Here is a 16204-nt window from a genome sequence, read left to right as displayed (position 1 = left end):
GCAAATGGCCCAACCTTGACAATCATGTCTTCAATTATGCCGGATGGATATTTAATGGAGCCATCAGCAAGTTGGAGACATATCCGGGTTGGTTTGACTTCTTCAGTCAACCCAAGCTTTCTGATAGTGGTTGCAGGTATTAGGTTGATACTTGCTCCAAGGTCACATAGGGCTATCTTGGTACAAGCACCTTCTAATGTGCATGGTATCATAAAGCTTCCTGGATCTTGAAGCTTCTCTGGTAAGCTTTTCAGAATGACTGCACTGCATTCTTCAGTGAGAAACACCTTTTAAGTTTCTCTCCAATCCTTCTTATGACTTAAGATCTCTTTCATGAACTTAGCATAAGAGGGTATTTGCTCAAGTGCCTCTGCAAATGGAATCTTTATTTCAAGAGTCCTGAGATAGTCTACAAAGCAGGCAAATTGTTTATCCTGTTCCGCTTGGCAGAGTTTCTAAGGATAAGGCATCTTGGCTTTATATTCTTCAACCTTAGTTGCTGCAGGTTTATTCCCTACAGAGGTGGTTGGAGAAGCCTTCTTAGAGGGGTTACTATCAGCACTCTCAGATGTCTGATTCCTCATTGGTGTTTGAACGCCAGGACTGGGTGCAGGATGGGCATTTAACGCCAGCTTTCCACCCTTTTCTGGCGTTTGAACGCCAGAACTAGGCAAGGAATGGGCGTTTAACGCCAACTTTTCCCCCTTTTCTGGCATTTGAACGCCAGAAGTACTCCTCTCTGGGCTCTTACTATCCTCAGAGGGATTTTGGGCAGTGGTTTGGTTATCCTCTGTTAGTTGTTCCTTTCTTGGCTTTCTGCTGCTTTGAGTTGATACATTCAATGTCTTCCCACTCCTTAATTTAACAGCTTGGCATTCTTCTGTTATCTGTTTAGATAGCTGCTGTCTTGTCTGATTCAATTGTGCTTCCATATTCTGGTTAGCATTTTTAGTTTCTTGGAGCATCTTTTTAAACTCTGCTAATTATTTTGTCATCAGGAGTAATTGTTGATTAAGTTCAACAATCTGTTCTTGAGGATTAGGATCAGTAGTTACTGCCATAGCTTCTTCTTTTATAGAGGACTCACTGCTTGAGTATAGATGTTGATTTCTAGCAACCGTATCTATGAGCTCTTGAGCCTCTTCAATCGTCTTCCTCATGTGTATAGATCCACCAGCTGAGTGGTCTAAAGACATCTGAGCTTTTTCTGTAAGCCCATAGTAGAAGATGTCTAATTGTACCCACTCTGAAAACATTTCAGAGGGGCATTTCCCTAGCATACCTCTATACCTCTCCCAGGCATTATAAAGGGATTCATTATCCTCTTGTTTAAAGCCTTGGATGTCCAGTCTTAGCTGTGTCATCCTTTTTGGAGGGTAAAATTGATTCAGGAATTTGTCTGATAACTGTCTCCATGTTTTTATGCTTGCTGTGGGTTGGTTATTCAACCACCTCTTAGCTTGATCTTTTACAGCAAATGGAAACAGTAACAATATGTAGACATCCTGATCCACTTCTTTATCACGTACTGTGTCAGCAATTTGTAAAAACTGTGCCAGAAACTCAGCAGGTTCTTCTTCTTGTGGAAGACCAGAATATTGGCAATTTTGCTGCACCATGATAATGAGTTGAGGATTTAGCTCAAAGCTACTTGCTTTAATGGGGGGTATACAGATGCTACTCCCATATGCAGCTGTAATGGGGTTAGCATATGACCCCAGAGTCCTTCTGGACTGCTCAATTCCACTTAGGTCCATGATGGAGAACGGGAGATGATGTGGATATTATTTTATTTTATTATTATATTTTTTTTAAATTTTAAGTAAACAAAAGCACAAAAGACACCAAACTAAAAATTTTTAGAAAATCAAACACAAAATTTCGAAAATTTAAAGGAAAACACAAAGAAGACACCAAACTTAGAAATTTTTTAAAATTAAAGAAAGAACTAAGGACATGCAATTTCGAAAATTTTAAAGAAAATAAAAGCATGCAATTGACACCAAACTTAAAATATAAAACTAAACTCAAATAAAAGACTCTAAACCACAAAAATAAAATATTCCTAATCTAAGCAACAAAATAAACCGTCAGTTGTCCAAACTCGAACAATCCCCGGCAACGGATCATCACATTCATCAGGTTGAAGAACAAGTGGTATCTTAGAATAGAAGCAAGCGTGATTGAATGAAAAACAGTAGTAATTGCATTAATCCATCAAGACACAGCAGAGCTCCTCACCCCCAACCATGGGGTTTAGAGACTCATGCCATAGAAGATACAATATGAAACGTGTAATGTGTCATGAGATGAAGATACAATAGCAAAAAGTCCTATTTATAGTGAACTAGTGACCTAGGGTTTACAAGAATGAGTAAATGACGTAAAAATCCATTTTCGGGGTCCACTTGGTGTGTTCTTGGACTGAGCATTGAAGTTTTCATGTGTAGAGACTTTTCTTGGAGTTAAACGCCAGCTTTTGTGCCAGTTTGGGCGTTTAACTCCAACATTTGTGCCAGTTCCGGCGTTAAACACCGGGAATTCTGAAGCTGATTTGGAACGCCGGTTTGGGCCATCAATTCTTGGGCAAAGTATGGACTATTATATATTGCTGAAAAGCCCAGGATGTCTACTTTTCAACGCAATTAAGTGCGCGCCAATTGAGCTTCTGTAGCTCTAGAAAATCCACTTCGAGTGCAGGGAGGTCAGAATCCAACAGCATCTGCAGTCCTTTTTCAGCCTCTGAATCAGATTTTTGCTCAGGTCCCTCAATTTCAGCCAGAAAATACCTGAAATCATAGAAAAACACACACTCATAGAAAAGTATAGAAAAGTGAATTTTAAGTAAAAACTAAAAAAAATATAATAAAAACTAACTAAAATGTACTAAAAACATACTAAAAATAGTGCCAAAAAGCGTATAAATTATCCGCTCATCAGTTGGATTGAGTCTCCTTTGTGGTTGCACAACTGGTTTAGCATCATCTTCAAGGAGGATCTTGTCCATACACTTGGCTGGACTAATCCCCTTCAAGTCACTAATGGTCCATCCAAGAGCTGTTTTATGACTCTTGAGCACTGAAATAAGCGCCTCTTCCTCTTCAGGCTTTAGGGAAGAGGTAATAATCACTGGATATGAGTCATTCTCACCCAAGAACACATATTTCAGAGAAGGGGTAAGGATTTGAGCTCAAGCTTGGTGGCTTCCTCCTCTGCTCTAGGCGTGTGAACCATGAGCTTCTGGGGTGGTGAATTATCAACTTCAACCAATTCGTACTTAGAGATAGGATCCAGAATGTCATCAAGCACCTTAGCTTTCAGTACCTCTTGAACAAGTGGTTCAATAACATCTATTTTCATACACCCTTCAGAATCATTAAGGTGCTTGAGAGCTTCAAAAACATGAAGGACCACCTGTTCTTCATTGACGCTCATGGTTAATTCACCGTTTTGTACATTAATCAGAGCTCTACCTGTAGCTAAAAAGGGTCTACCAAGTATAATAGAGGATTTTACCTCCTCTTCCATGTCTAATATAACAAAATTAATAGGAAAGATGAATGGTCCTACTTTAACAAGTAAATCCTCAACAACACCCACAGGTAATTTAATAGAAAGATCAGCAAGTTGAAGAGAAATACGAGTAGGTTTTACCTCCTCAATTTGAAGCTTTTTCATCACTGAAAGTGGCATTAAATTGATACTAGCTCCAAGGTCACATAAAGCTCTCTGAATGGTGACATCTCCAATGGTATAAGGAATAACAAAGCTCCCTGGGTCTGGCATCCTCTCAGGAAGGTTGTGTTGAATAATGGCATTGCATTCCTTAGTTAATACCACTGTTTCTTGTTCCTTCCAGTTCCTCTTGAGGGTCAATAATTCTTTCATAAATCTAGCATAGAGAGGCATTTACTCCAGACCCTCTGCAAAGAAAATGTTGATTTGCAGCTTCTTGAAGACATCTAAAAATTTAGAAAACTATTTTTCTTTGGAAGCCTTCTGAAGCCTCTGAGGGTATGGGAAGTAGCAGATGTGCACTGATTACACCGACCTAAACAAAGCTTTTCCAAAAGATCCTAACTCGCTCCCAAGTATCGACACTCTCGTGGACGCCTCTTCCAGATACAAGTACCTCTCATTTATGGACGCTTATTCAGGATACAATCAAATGCCGATGTACCCACCTGATCAAGAAAAAAAACCTCATTTTTAACACCCAAGGCAAATTACTGCTACGTCGTCATGCCATTCGGACTCAAAAATGCAGGAGCTACCTACCAAAGGTTAATGAACAAAGTCTTCGCAGATCACATTGGAAAACAAATGGAGGTATACGTGGATGATATGCTAGTAAAAACACAAAGCGAGGAATTGTTACTGTCCGACCTCGCCCAAGTGTTCAATACCATAAGAAAGCATGACATGCGACTTAACCCAACAAAATGCACCTTCGCAGTAAAAGCTGGCAAATTCTTGGGATTCATGCTCACACAAAGAGGAATCGAAGCAAACCCGGACAAGTGTCAGGCCATACTTGACATGAAAAGCCCGACCTGTGTCAAAGAAGTGCAACAACTGAACGAGCGACTAGCAGCCTTGTCTAGATTTCTAGCCGGATCAGCCATAAGATCTATCCCCTTCTACGCTACGCTAAGGAAGGGAAAGAAGTTCAAATGGACATCAGAGTACGAGCTAGCTTTCCAGGAATTCAAAAGATTCCTGGGACAACCACCCATTCTTACCCAACCTCGGGAAGGAAAAACACTCATATTATACCTCGCAGTAGGAAGCCAGGCAGTAGCTTCAGCACTAGTTAGAGAGGACAAAAGCGGATAGTAACCTATATACTTCATCAGTAAAGCGCTACAAGGGTCCGAACTGAACTATCAAAAGATAGAGAAGTTCGCCTACGCTCTCATATTAACCTCTCGATGACTTCGCCCATACTTCCAGGCTCACACCATTAAAGTTCAAACTAACCAGCCCATAAAAGGTATTATACAGAAAACTGATTTAACGGGAAGAATCCTACAGTGGGAAATCGAGTTATCCGAATTCAACCTCCAATATAAAGCTTGGATGGCGATCAAATCACAATATTTGGACGACTTCATTGCAGAGTACACTGACACCCCAAAAATCCCTACAAATTGGAATCTTTACGTGGACGGCTCCTCATAAAACCGAAAGTGGGGCAGGTGTGATAATAGAAAGTAATCAGGGAACCCAAATCGAACTCTCACTAAAATTCGAGTTCCCTGCTTCCAATAACCAGGCTGAGTATGAGGCGCTATTGGCTGGTTTGAAGCTGGCTAAAGAAATCGAAGCCCAAAAACTTGTCATCTTTAGCGATTCACAGGTTGTCACCTCACAAATAGCAGGGACTTACCAAGCCAAAGATCCTGCTATGAAAAAATACCTGGACAAAACCAGGGAACAACTCGGGCAATTCCAGGAATATGAGATGCAACATATACCTCGGAAACAGAATGCCCGACCTGACGCACTCTCAAAATTAGCCAGCACCAAACCAGGGGGCAATAATAGGAGCCTCATCCAGGAAGTACTGCAAAATCCGTTAATCTCAGAAGAAGAAAAAATCCTAGCCATATCAGGCCAGGATCAATGATGGATGGCTCCCATAATCAACTACCTCAAATCAGAGATACTCTTTGCAGATAAGAAGGAGGCAAAGAGGTTTAACCGAGAGGCACAGTATTACACCATCATAAATGACATTCTATATAAGAGAGGGATTTCGACACCTCTACTAAAATGTGTACCGACCTTTAACACAAAAGAGGTCTTGGAAGAGATACATAGTGGCACCTGTGGGAACCATCTCGGAGCACGAGCCTTTGTCAAAAAAGTACCCCAAGCCGGATTCTTTTGGCCGACTTTGCAAAAAGAAGCCACCAAGTATGTTAAGACGTGTCCACCATGTCAGAAACATGCCAACTTCCATGTCACCCCACCAGAGGAACTCATCAGCGTAACATCACCTTGGCCATTTGCAAAGTTGGGACTCGACCATCTCGGGCCCTTCCTCCAGGGGTCGGGATAGGTGATGGTGTTTTTATGGAAAACGAATTTCCAACACACAAATCCAACCGGCAAGTGTACCGGGTCGCATCAAGTAATAATAACTCACAAGAGTGAGGTCGATCCCACAGGGATTGATGGATCAAGCAACTTTAGTGGGTGATTAGTTTAGTCAAGCTAACATTGAAGGGATATTGGATGAAATGTAGCCAACAGAAAGTAAATGGCAGAAATCTTACAGATGCAGAAAGTAAATTGGCAAGTAACTTAAAGAGCAAGAAATGTAAATTACAAGAATCTTAAATGATAAGAAATGTAAATTGCATTAAATGTAAAGGGGGTTGGGTGCTGGAAATTAAAGAAGGCAATAGATTAAGCAACTAGAAATTTAAATTGCAGAAAATGTAAATGTGCAGGAAATTAAATCAAGCTCAATATGGACAGAAATGTGAAAGTGTAGAATGCAGGAAAGGAAATTTCAGAAAAGTAAACGTAGTAGAAGACTGAGATCAATTCTCAAATCTCAAAGAGCATTTGATAATTTCAATGAAACAGTAAAAGAAAAACAGAAGAGTAGCAAAGAGCTTAGCTAAATTGCAAAATAAAATTTATCTCAGGGAATCAAAGAGACTAGAAAACAAGTCTAGATCTCAATCCCTTCCTTGATCCAATAGCAAACAAGATGCAGGAAAATTAAAGATGAAAGCAGTAAGAGAACTTTGATTCAAATTGCAATTCACTTGAAAGTTTGCAGAAGAAGAACAAGAGAAATCTTAGACCAAGAGGGAAACAGAATTCCTTCACTCTCAATCCAGATTCAAAACAGAAATGAAAACTAAGAGAGAGATCTCAAATCCTAATATTCCTTCGTGGAGCTCCTCCCCCTCTGAAATGAGAGTGATGCCTTTATATAGGCTTTTCAAAGTGAAAAATGAAAAAAAAAACAAATTACAAAAATGAAAATCCTAATTTAATTGATCCATATGCCTTTGAGTCATGTTGAGTGGGCTTTGCTTGCTTTGGATTTGAGGAGAAATGGGTTTGGTTGGCCTTGATTCAATTTGGTGAGGAATTGAATTAAATTGAATTTTGGTTGATTTTTGGCCCATGACACTTCCAGGAGGCTGCCCTGCCCTTGTGGAGGGCAGGGCAGGATTTGGTGCGTGCGTCCTTGGTGCGAGCGTGGTGTGGGCTTGGAGTGTGAAGATGCTGCCCTGCCCTTGCGGAGGGCAGGGCAGAAAAATCTGGTGCACCAATTTGGTGCTTGTGCGTGCTGCTGGTGCTGCCGAAGCCTTCTTTGGTGCGCCAATCTGGTGCGTGTGTGTGCATCACAAAATGCTGCCCTGCCCTCGCGGAGGGCAGGGCAGTGTTTCCAAAAGATGAAGTTCCAAGTTCGAAACTTGGTGGATGCACACGCTACTCCTTTTCCTTGGTTTATTTTTGTTTATTTTTTGCCCTTAAAGATGCCTTTCGTTCCTGCCCCAATTGGACGCCAAATATGGATTTCTATATATCATTGGAAAGCTCTGAATGTCAGCTTTCCAACGCAACTGGAAGCACATCAATCGGACGTCTGTAGCTCAAGTTATAGCCCTTTGAAGTAGGCATGGTCATGCTGTGAGCGCCCAGATTTTAACTTAGCCAAAATTTGCTTCATCCTCACTTTGCTTCATTATGATTCTGCCCTGCCCTTGGCAAGGGCAGGGCAGTGTGCGTGCTGGGTGTTTTCCTCTTTGATTTTGTCATGGGCCACGCTTTTAAAAGCGTGGTCTAAGGCTCCAAAGTGTGCTCCAACTTCAAAGTGTGTTCCAAAGCTCTTTTTTTCTCCTTTTTTTGTGCTTCTTTGCTTCTTTTTCTTCTTATTTCCTACAAGATTTATAAAATTAAAATATCAAGAAAATATATCACTTAAGTACAAAAGCGTTCAATATTTAAGCACAAATCATCAATTTCTTGTATGAAAAAGCATAGAAAAATAGGTATATGATGACATGTCATCACAACACCAAACTTAAACCTTGCTTGTCCCCAAGCAAGAAAAGAATCATGCAATAAAGATTGACAATCCAAGGTAAGAAGAATAGCAACTCAATGTTCATGGCAAGCTAGTTTTCTATGCATGCTACAATTACAAAAGAGATGTAAATGATTGATGCTTCTATCTAGCTCATTTTATGAAATCTTTTTCTTATAATTCTTCCTTGAAACAAGTTTTTGATTTTATTTTATTTTATTATTATTTTTTTTAGCTTCTCCTTTTGGGTGCTTTGCCCCATGAGTTGATAACAAAGCTACGACTTCTAAATGCTTTGTTTTCAAGTATTACCACTTGATACATAAGCACCACAAGCATTTAATTAGAGGACTTCATTAAGCTCATTTTTCTTTTCTTTTCTTGACTCTCTAATCATTGATGCTCAGAGCCTTGAGCTTTGAGGGAGTGCTTTTGCACTTGAGCCTAGCCTTGACTTCTAAGTATTTTGTTTTCAAGCATTTGGCTTGATACATAAACACCACAAGCACTTAGCAAATAAATTGCCATTGGTACTCAGAGCCTTCAGCTTTCTCATTCTTTCCCTTTTTTTTTCTTACTTTAATTGTATTTGCTTCTTCAAGGTTTTCATGATTTCAAAAGATTTCACAAAATGTACTAGATGAAAAACTTCAATTAAATAAAATCCAATGCAATTGAGCAACAATCAATCATACTAGCTTTCCAATACTTGTATGCACATGCTAGGTTCTTCTTTAATGCCTTGTTTGTTTATGATCATGATACTTTATTGCTTTTGAACTCACAGGATTCAAGTTGTTAGTCATAATGGTATAGCACCATGTTATAATTCAAAATTCAAGCTACGCTTATTCATACCACACATGCATACAGGGAATATAAAGACAATCATGCAATTTAAAGTGCTGGAAACAAAGGAGAGGAAAAGGAACTTTACAACCTTGTAGTTCATCTTCATTATTATTGTCCTTTTTCTCTAATTCTTCCCTTTCCCTTGCCAACTTAGAGTGCTTGCTCATCCTCAAGCAACAATTAGAATAATGGCTATGGGGCTAAGATGGATCATGAATGTCTTACACAATGAAATGTTAGTAGCACATGTGTTTTAAGCAAGCAAAAATGAAAAATAACAATCAAGGCACAAGAGACAGCGACATTTGATTGCAAGCATAAGAAGGTGTGCACAATACTTTGCATAAAGAATAAGTGGCACACCAAACTTAGTGTGACACTTTCACTTGGAATTGATGCAAGTATCTAATAGATATTGGAACCAAATTTTGTTGCATAGCAACACCAAACTTAGAATGCAATCATATGTCAATTTTATTTAAAACAAAACTAAATGAAACTGTTGTATGTTAAAGACAATCACCAAGCCAATAATCTGTCATGAATAAAGCTCTCTTGGTAATGTATTAACAAACACAGTAAATAAGCAAACTAAAATGAAAGCATTAAAAACAAAGAATTAACTAAAGTAAACAGAATAACAAAATATCAAACCAAAAGAAAATTAACACTGCAAAGACATTATAGTTATGCAGACAAATGGTGTTGCTTGAATGAATTGCATAGAAAATAAGTGGCACACCAAACTTAAAATATTGGTGTGTCACTTTCATTTTTGATTTGATGCAATCATCCAAAAAGATTGAAAACAATTTGTTGCAAGGCAACACCAAACTTAGAATGTAACCATATGCCAATTTATTGAATTTAAACAAAGCATAGAAAGAAATGTACCTACAGTTGGGTTACCTCCCAACAAGTGCTCTTTTAGTGTCATTAGCTTGACATGTTGCTCTTCACTTTCTTCCTCTTCTTCCAGTTTGTTAAGAGGAATGACCTCAAATAGGGAGAAGATTCAGCTACTGTCCCTTGCCTTGGCCTTTCCTCAGCAAGCTTCCTTTTGCAAATGGCTTGATTGATCTTGCTTGCTGGATTAGGGACAGAATTAGTGCTCTTGTTAGTTGCCTTCACTTCTTTGAATTCAAGACTTGTTTGCTGTGTGATTATTGGAGTTTTGTATTCATCCAGGGCCTTTTGAATTGGTGGCTCCATGAGCTTTTCCTCTATGTACTTCTCTGCTTCACTTGAGTTTGGAATGACTTCCTCACTTTCTTGCTCCTCCACTTCCTCCCTTGCACCCAACATTTGACTTAATAGTCCTTTTATGGAGGATGTTTGTTGTTCTTCCCAAGATTTCTTCATCTCCTCTTCATATTTTTCGATCACAGATTCAAGGGAAGTTTGTGAGGGTTGTGAATGTTCATGTTCCCTTTTCATCTCAAGTGCAGTTTCATTTTCAACCACCTCATTCTTCATTGAAAGTTCACTTGATGCAGTAGCCTCCTTATCTTGCCCTTCCTCTTTATCCTTCAAAAATTTGTCTTCATCCTCACTGTTGGATGGTTCTAAGTTCCTCCTTATTTGCTCTGAGAACTCATTCATCTTCTTGAATACGATTTCTGTCCAAGATTGGGGTTGTGTGTATCTTTCCACGAGTTTTCTATGTATTTCAATGGCTTGAAGGTAATCCCAATCTGTTAGTTCAAGAGATGAAGGTTGAGAGTAATCATAATCAAGTGATGAAGAACTTTCAAATGAGAAACTGGGACGTGAGGGTGGATGCTCTTCCATTCTTTGGTGATACTTCCATCCACCATGAGGATAATGATATGAATCATTTTGTGGTGGTGGTTGGTATCCCATATGATTTTCTTTCTCATCTTGTGTCTCTGAAGCAAATCTCCATGAATTGGAGTGCTCAGAATGTGTATTCTCTTGGTGATATTCCCAGCCACCATTAGAGATTGGTGATGGTGGGTAATATCCCATAAAATTTGTTTGATCATAAGATGAGTTGAACTCCATTTGAATTTTGTAAAACACAACACCAAGGGAAATTGAAATTCATATCTCAAAGATGAATTTCTTAGTGAGGCAATAACTCAAACACCTTGGTTTCAACTTAGAACAGAGAACAAAAATAAAGAAAATGCTTGATCTAGACTTCTCACCCACTTAATCATTGTTGATCTAATCAATCCCCGGCAACGGCGTCAAAAACTTGATGGTGTTTTTATGGAAAACGAATTTCCAACACACAAATCCAACCGGCAAGTGTACCGGGTCGCATCAAGTAATAATAACTCACAAGAGTGAGGTCGATCCCACAGGGATTGATGGATCAAGCAACTTTAGTGGGTGATTAGTTTAGTCAAGCTAACATTGAAGGGATATTGGATGAAATGTAGCCAACAGAAAGTAAATGGCAGAAATCTTAAAGATGCAGAAAGTAAATTGGCAAGTAACTTAAAGAGCAAGAAATGTAAATTACAAGAATCTTAAATGATAAGAAATGTAAATTGCATTAAATGTAAAGGGGGTTGGGTGCTGGAAATTAAAGAAGGCAATAGATTAAGCAACTAGAAATTTAAATTGCAGAAAATGTAAATGTGCAGGAAATTAAATCAAGCTCAATATGGACAGAAATGTGAAAGTGTAGAATGCAGGAAAGGAAATTTCAGAAAAGTAAACGTAGCAGAAGACTGAGATCAATTCTCAAATCTCAAAGAGCATTTGATAATTTCAATGAAACAGTAAAAGAAAAACAGAAGAGTAGCAAAGAGCTTAGCTAAATTGCAAAATAAAATTTATCTCAGGGAATCAAAGAGACTAGAAAACAAGTCTAGATCTCAATCCCTTCCTTGATCCAACAGCAAACAAGATGCAGGAAAATTAAAGATGAAAGCAGTAAGAGAACTTTGATTCAAATTGCAATTCACTTGAAAGTTTGCAGAAGAAGAACAAGAGAAATCTTAGACCAAGAGAGAAACAGAATTCCTTCACTCTCAATCCAGATTCAAAACAGAAATGAAAACTAAGAGAGAGATCTCAAATCCTAATATTCCTTCGTGGAGCTCCTCCCCCTCTGAAATGAGAGTGATGCCTTTATATAGGCTTTTCAAAGTGAAAAATGAAAAAAAAAAACAAATTACAAAAATGAAAATCCTAATTTAATTGATCCATGTGCCTTTGAGTCATGTTGAGTGGGCTTTGCTTGCTTTGGATTTGAGGAGAAATGGGTTTGGTTGGCCTTGATTCAATTTGGTGAGGAATTGAATTAAATTGAATTTTGGTTGATTTTTGGCCCATGACACTTCCAGGAGGCTGCCCTGCCCTTGTGGAGGGCAGGGCAGGATTTGGTGCGTGCGTCCTTGGTGTGAGCGTGGTGTGGGCTTGGAGTGTGAAGATGCTGCCCTGCCCTTGCGGAGGGCAGGGCAGAAAAATCTGGTGCACCAATTTGGTGCTTGTGCGTGCTGCTGGTGCTGCCGAAGCCTTCTTTGGTGCGCCAATCTGGTGCGTGTGAGTGCATCACAAAATGCTGCCCTGCCCTCGCGGAGGGCAGGGCAGTGTTTCCAAAAGATGAAGTTCCAAGTTCGAAACTTGGTGGATGCACACACTACTCCTTTTCCTTGGTTTATTTTTGTTTATTTTTTGCCCTTAAAGATGCCTTTCGTTCCTGCCCCAATTGGACGCCAAATATGGATTTCTATATATCGTTGGAAAGCTCTGAATGTCAGCTTTCCAACGCAACTGGAAGCACATCAATCGGACTTTTGTAGCTCAAGTTATAGCCCTTTGAAGTAGGCATGGTCATGCTGTGAGCGCCCAGATTTTAACTTAGCCAAAATTTGCTTCATCCTCACTTTGCTTCATTATGATTCTGCCCTGCCCTTGGCAAGGGCAGGGCAGTGTGCGTGCTGGGTGTTTTCCTCTTTGATTTTGTCATGGGCCACGCTTTTAAAAGCGTGGTCTAAGGCTCCAAAGTGTGCTCCAACTTCAAAGTGTGTCCCAAAGCTCTTTTTTTCTCCTTTTTTTGTGCTTCTTTGCTTCTTTTTCTTCTTATTTCCTACAAGATTTATAAAATTAAAATATCAAGAAAATATATCACTTAAGTACAAAAGCATTCAATATTTAAGCACAAATCATCAATTTCTTGTATGAAAAAGCATAGAAAAATAGGTATATGATGACATGTCATCAATAGGTTAAGTTCCTTATTGTAGGGTAGATTATTTCACAAAATGGATAGAGAAAGAGCCCCTAGACAATGCCACTGCCCAAAGAAGTCGGAAATTCCTATATAGGAAAATTATCACGAGGTTCGGGGTTCCTCACTCCATCACCACAGATAATGGCACTCAGTTCACCGACACAGGCTTTAGAAAATTGGTAGCCGACTTGAAAATAAAGCACCAATTCACTTTCGTGGAACACCCGCAGGCTAATGGACAAGCAGAAGCCGCCAATAAAGTCACACTAGCCAGGTTAAAACGGAGGCTACAGGACGCAAAGGGAGCCTGGGCTGAAGAACTCCCACAAGTCCTGTGGGCATATCGGACAACTCCACATTCCACCATAAAGGAATCACCCTTCCGTTTGGCTTATGGAATGGAGGCAATGATACCGGTAGAAGTCAAAGAGGAATCCTTCAGGACGTTCCTCTATAGTGAAGAGGCCAACTCCCAACTCTAAAGGGAAGAGCTTGACCTGCTCCTAGAAGTCCGAGAAAGAGCTCAGATCAGAGAGGAAGCATTAAAATGCCGCATGGCCTCAAGGTACAATCGAAAGATAGTACAGCGAAGCTTTGCCAACAATGACCTCATCCTAATCTGAAATGATATCGGAACAAGTCGACCCGGAGAGGAAAAGCTGGCAGCTAACTGGAAAGGACCCTACCGAGTCACAGAGGTACTGGAAAAAGGCTACTACAAAGTGTCCGAACTCGAGGGGCGAAAGCTATCGAGATCATGGCATGACTACAACCTAAGAAGGTACTATAGTTAAAAGGTGATAAGAGATCTTAGGACAAAGGTGCACTCTTTTTCCTAAAAAAGGTTTTTTAATGAGGCACCAAGCCAAGATCTACAAAATTACCTAGGGCAAGCACCCACATGTATATATTTCGCATATTTTCTATTTTGAATAAAGTTTTTCAGATTTCCTACAAAATCTCTTTATCAAGACGCATTAATCTGAAAATGCAAAATTCATCGCCCGATTATAAAGCTATAGATTGGAAAAAGTGAAAACCAAATTCACTGCCCGACGTGATCGACAAAGAATGAAAACCGAATTCATCAAAGATCGACCAAACGAGGATCAAAGTCTACAAAATCGGCAAAGATGAAAAGCGATAAAAACAGAATAATGCAAGAAGTTATAAAAAGCGATCCATGAATAGAGGCCTGACGAGGTCTGAAACAAAAATGGATTACTAAGAAATAACTTGGAAGGGACTGACGCAAAAGAAGTCAGACCAGATCAAAGCGACAAAAACTTATAAAAAGTAATCTCTAAAAAGAGGCCTGGCCAGCCCTAAAAAGCGGATTACTAGAAATAACTTCCAAAGGGACCGATGATGATCGAACTTTTGTGTGGTATAGAATTTTCCTCAAATGAATGAATTCTCGTTGTTAGCATAGTTCTAAACCAACAAACAATTTCCACATCAAAAATTTGAGTTGTCACATGTACAAACCCCAATGAAAATTAACCGGAGTATTTGGACTCCGGGTCGTCTCACGAGGAGTTGCAATGAAGTGCTTAATTATTGGCTATGAGGGTTATAAGGGGGTTTTGGTTGATTAGAGGGGCAATAAAATAAAAAGACAAGAAAAGTAAATTGAGCAAGTAATTAAAGAAAGCAAGTAATAAAGAGAGACATTCATGGCAATGGATTGAGATCATAGGCTTTCTATCCTAGTCATGCATGATTAATTCATCCTATTTAGTTAACTCACAAATCGGGAGAATGTCAAACAAGATTAACCAATCATGTCACAATAATAAACGAGAATTTATCTCATTACGTCAACTCCAACGAATAGGGAAAAAGTCTAATGAGACTAGCTAATCTCAATCCAAAAGTCCTAATCAACTTACTAATTAAACTAGCAAAAGATTAGCATCAATGGAAATAATCTTCCATAAGTCCTAATCAACTCACTAATTAAATTAGCAAAAGATTAGCGTCAATGGAAACAATACTAGCTAACAACTCTATATTACCAACATGAGTTGGGTTTTCATGACTCAAGATTGCCCAATCACTCTTTCCAAGCCAAGAATGCTCAAAATCTACTCTAACATCCTAACAAGCATTTTGTCAAACACTTGGTAGGCATAAAAGAAAAGCATAGTAAAATTGCAAGGAATGTAAATCTACACTACTCAATTGCAATGAATTAAACAACAACAAATCAAATCAACAATAAAGGAACATGAATTATAAATTGCATTAAAGGAAAATGGAAGAACAAAAGTGCATCAACAACAAAGTAAGCAATTACAAGAATGAAATACAAAATTAAAGAGAGAAAGAGTAGAGGAACAAGAAATTGTAAAGGAAAAGTAAATCAAAGCATGAATTAAACCTAGATCTAAGAAATCCTAATCCTAATTCTAGAGAGAAGAGGGAGCTTCTCTCTCTAGAAACTAACCTACATGATGCTAAAACTACAACTAATTGCTCCCCCTTTGCTTGGACTTCAATTCTGCATGAAATACACTCAGAAACAAGTTGGAATTGGGCTTGGGCTGCTCAGAAATCGCCCCCAGCGATTTGCCTTTAAGTGGGCCAAGTAAGAGTATCGGTGCGTGCGCGCCATGTGCACGTGCGCGTCGATTGGTAAACCCTCATCCGCGCGGAAGCGGTATGTACGCGTGCGCGTCCTTGTGGAAAACCACTTTTGCGCGTGCGCGTCCACTGGTGCATTCCAAATCTTTGTTTCTTCATGCATTCTCCTCTTAGCATGCTTTTCTCTTCATTTCTTCCATCCAATACTTGCCTTATAGACCTGAAATTACTTAACAAACACATCAAGGCATCGAATGGGATTAAAGTGAATTAAAATCACCAATTTAAGGCCTAAAAAGCATGTTTTTACATTTAAACACAATTCAAGGGAGAATTACAAAACCATGCTATTTTATTGAATAAATGTGGGAAAAAGTGGATAAATCCCCCAAAATAAGGACAAAATAAACCACGAAATCGGGGTTTATCAACTGACATGAAGAAGTCGGACTAAAGCTACAAAAGTTATAAAAAGTAATCTGTAAAAAAGAGACCTGACA

The sequence above is a fragment of the Arachis hypogaea genome, chromosome 5 (assembly GCF_003086295.3).
Source record: "Arachis hypogaea cultivar Tifrunner chromosome 5, arahy.Tifrunner.gnm2.J5K5, whole genome shotgun sequence".
In the NCBI taxonomy this organism is placed as follows: Eukaryota; Viridiplantae; Streptophyta; class Magnoliopsida; order Fabales; family Fabaceae; genus Arachis; species Arachis hypogaea.
This window is presented reverse-complemented; position numbering follows the sequence as displayed.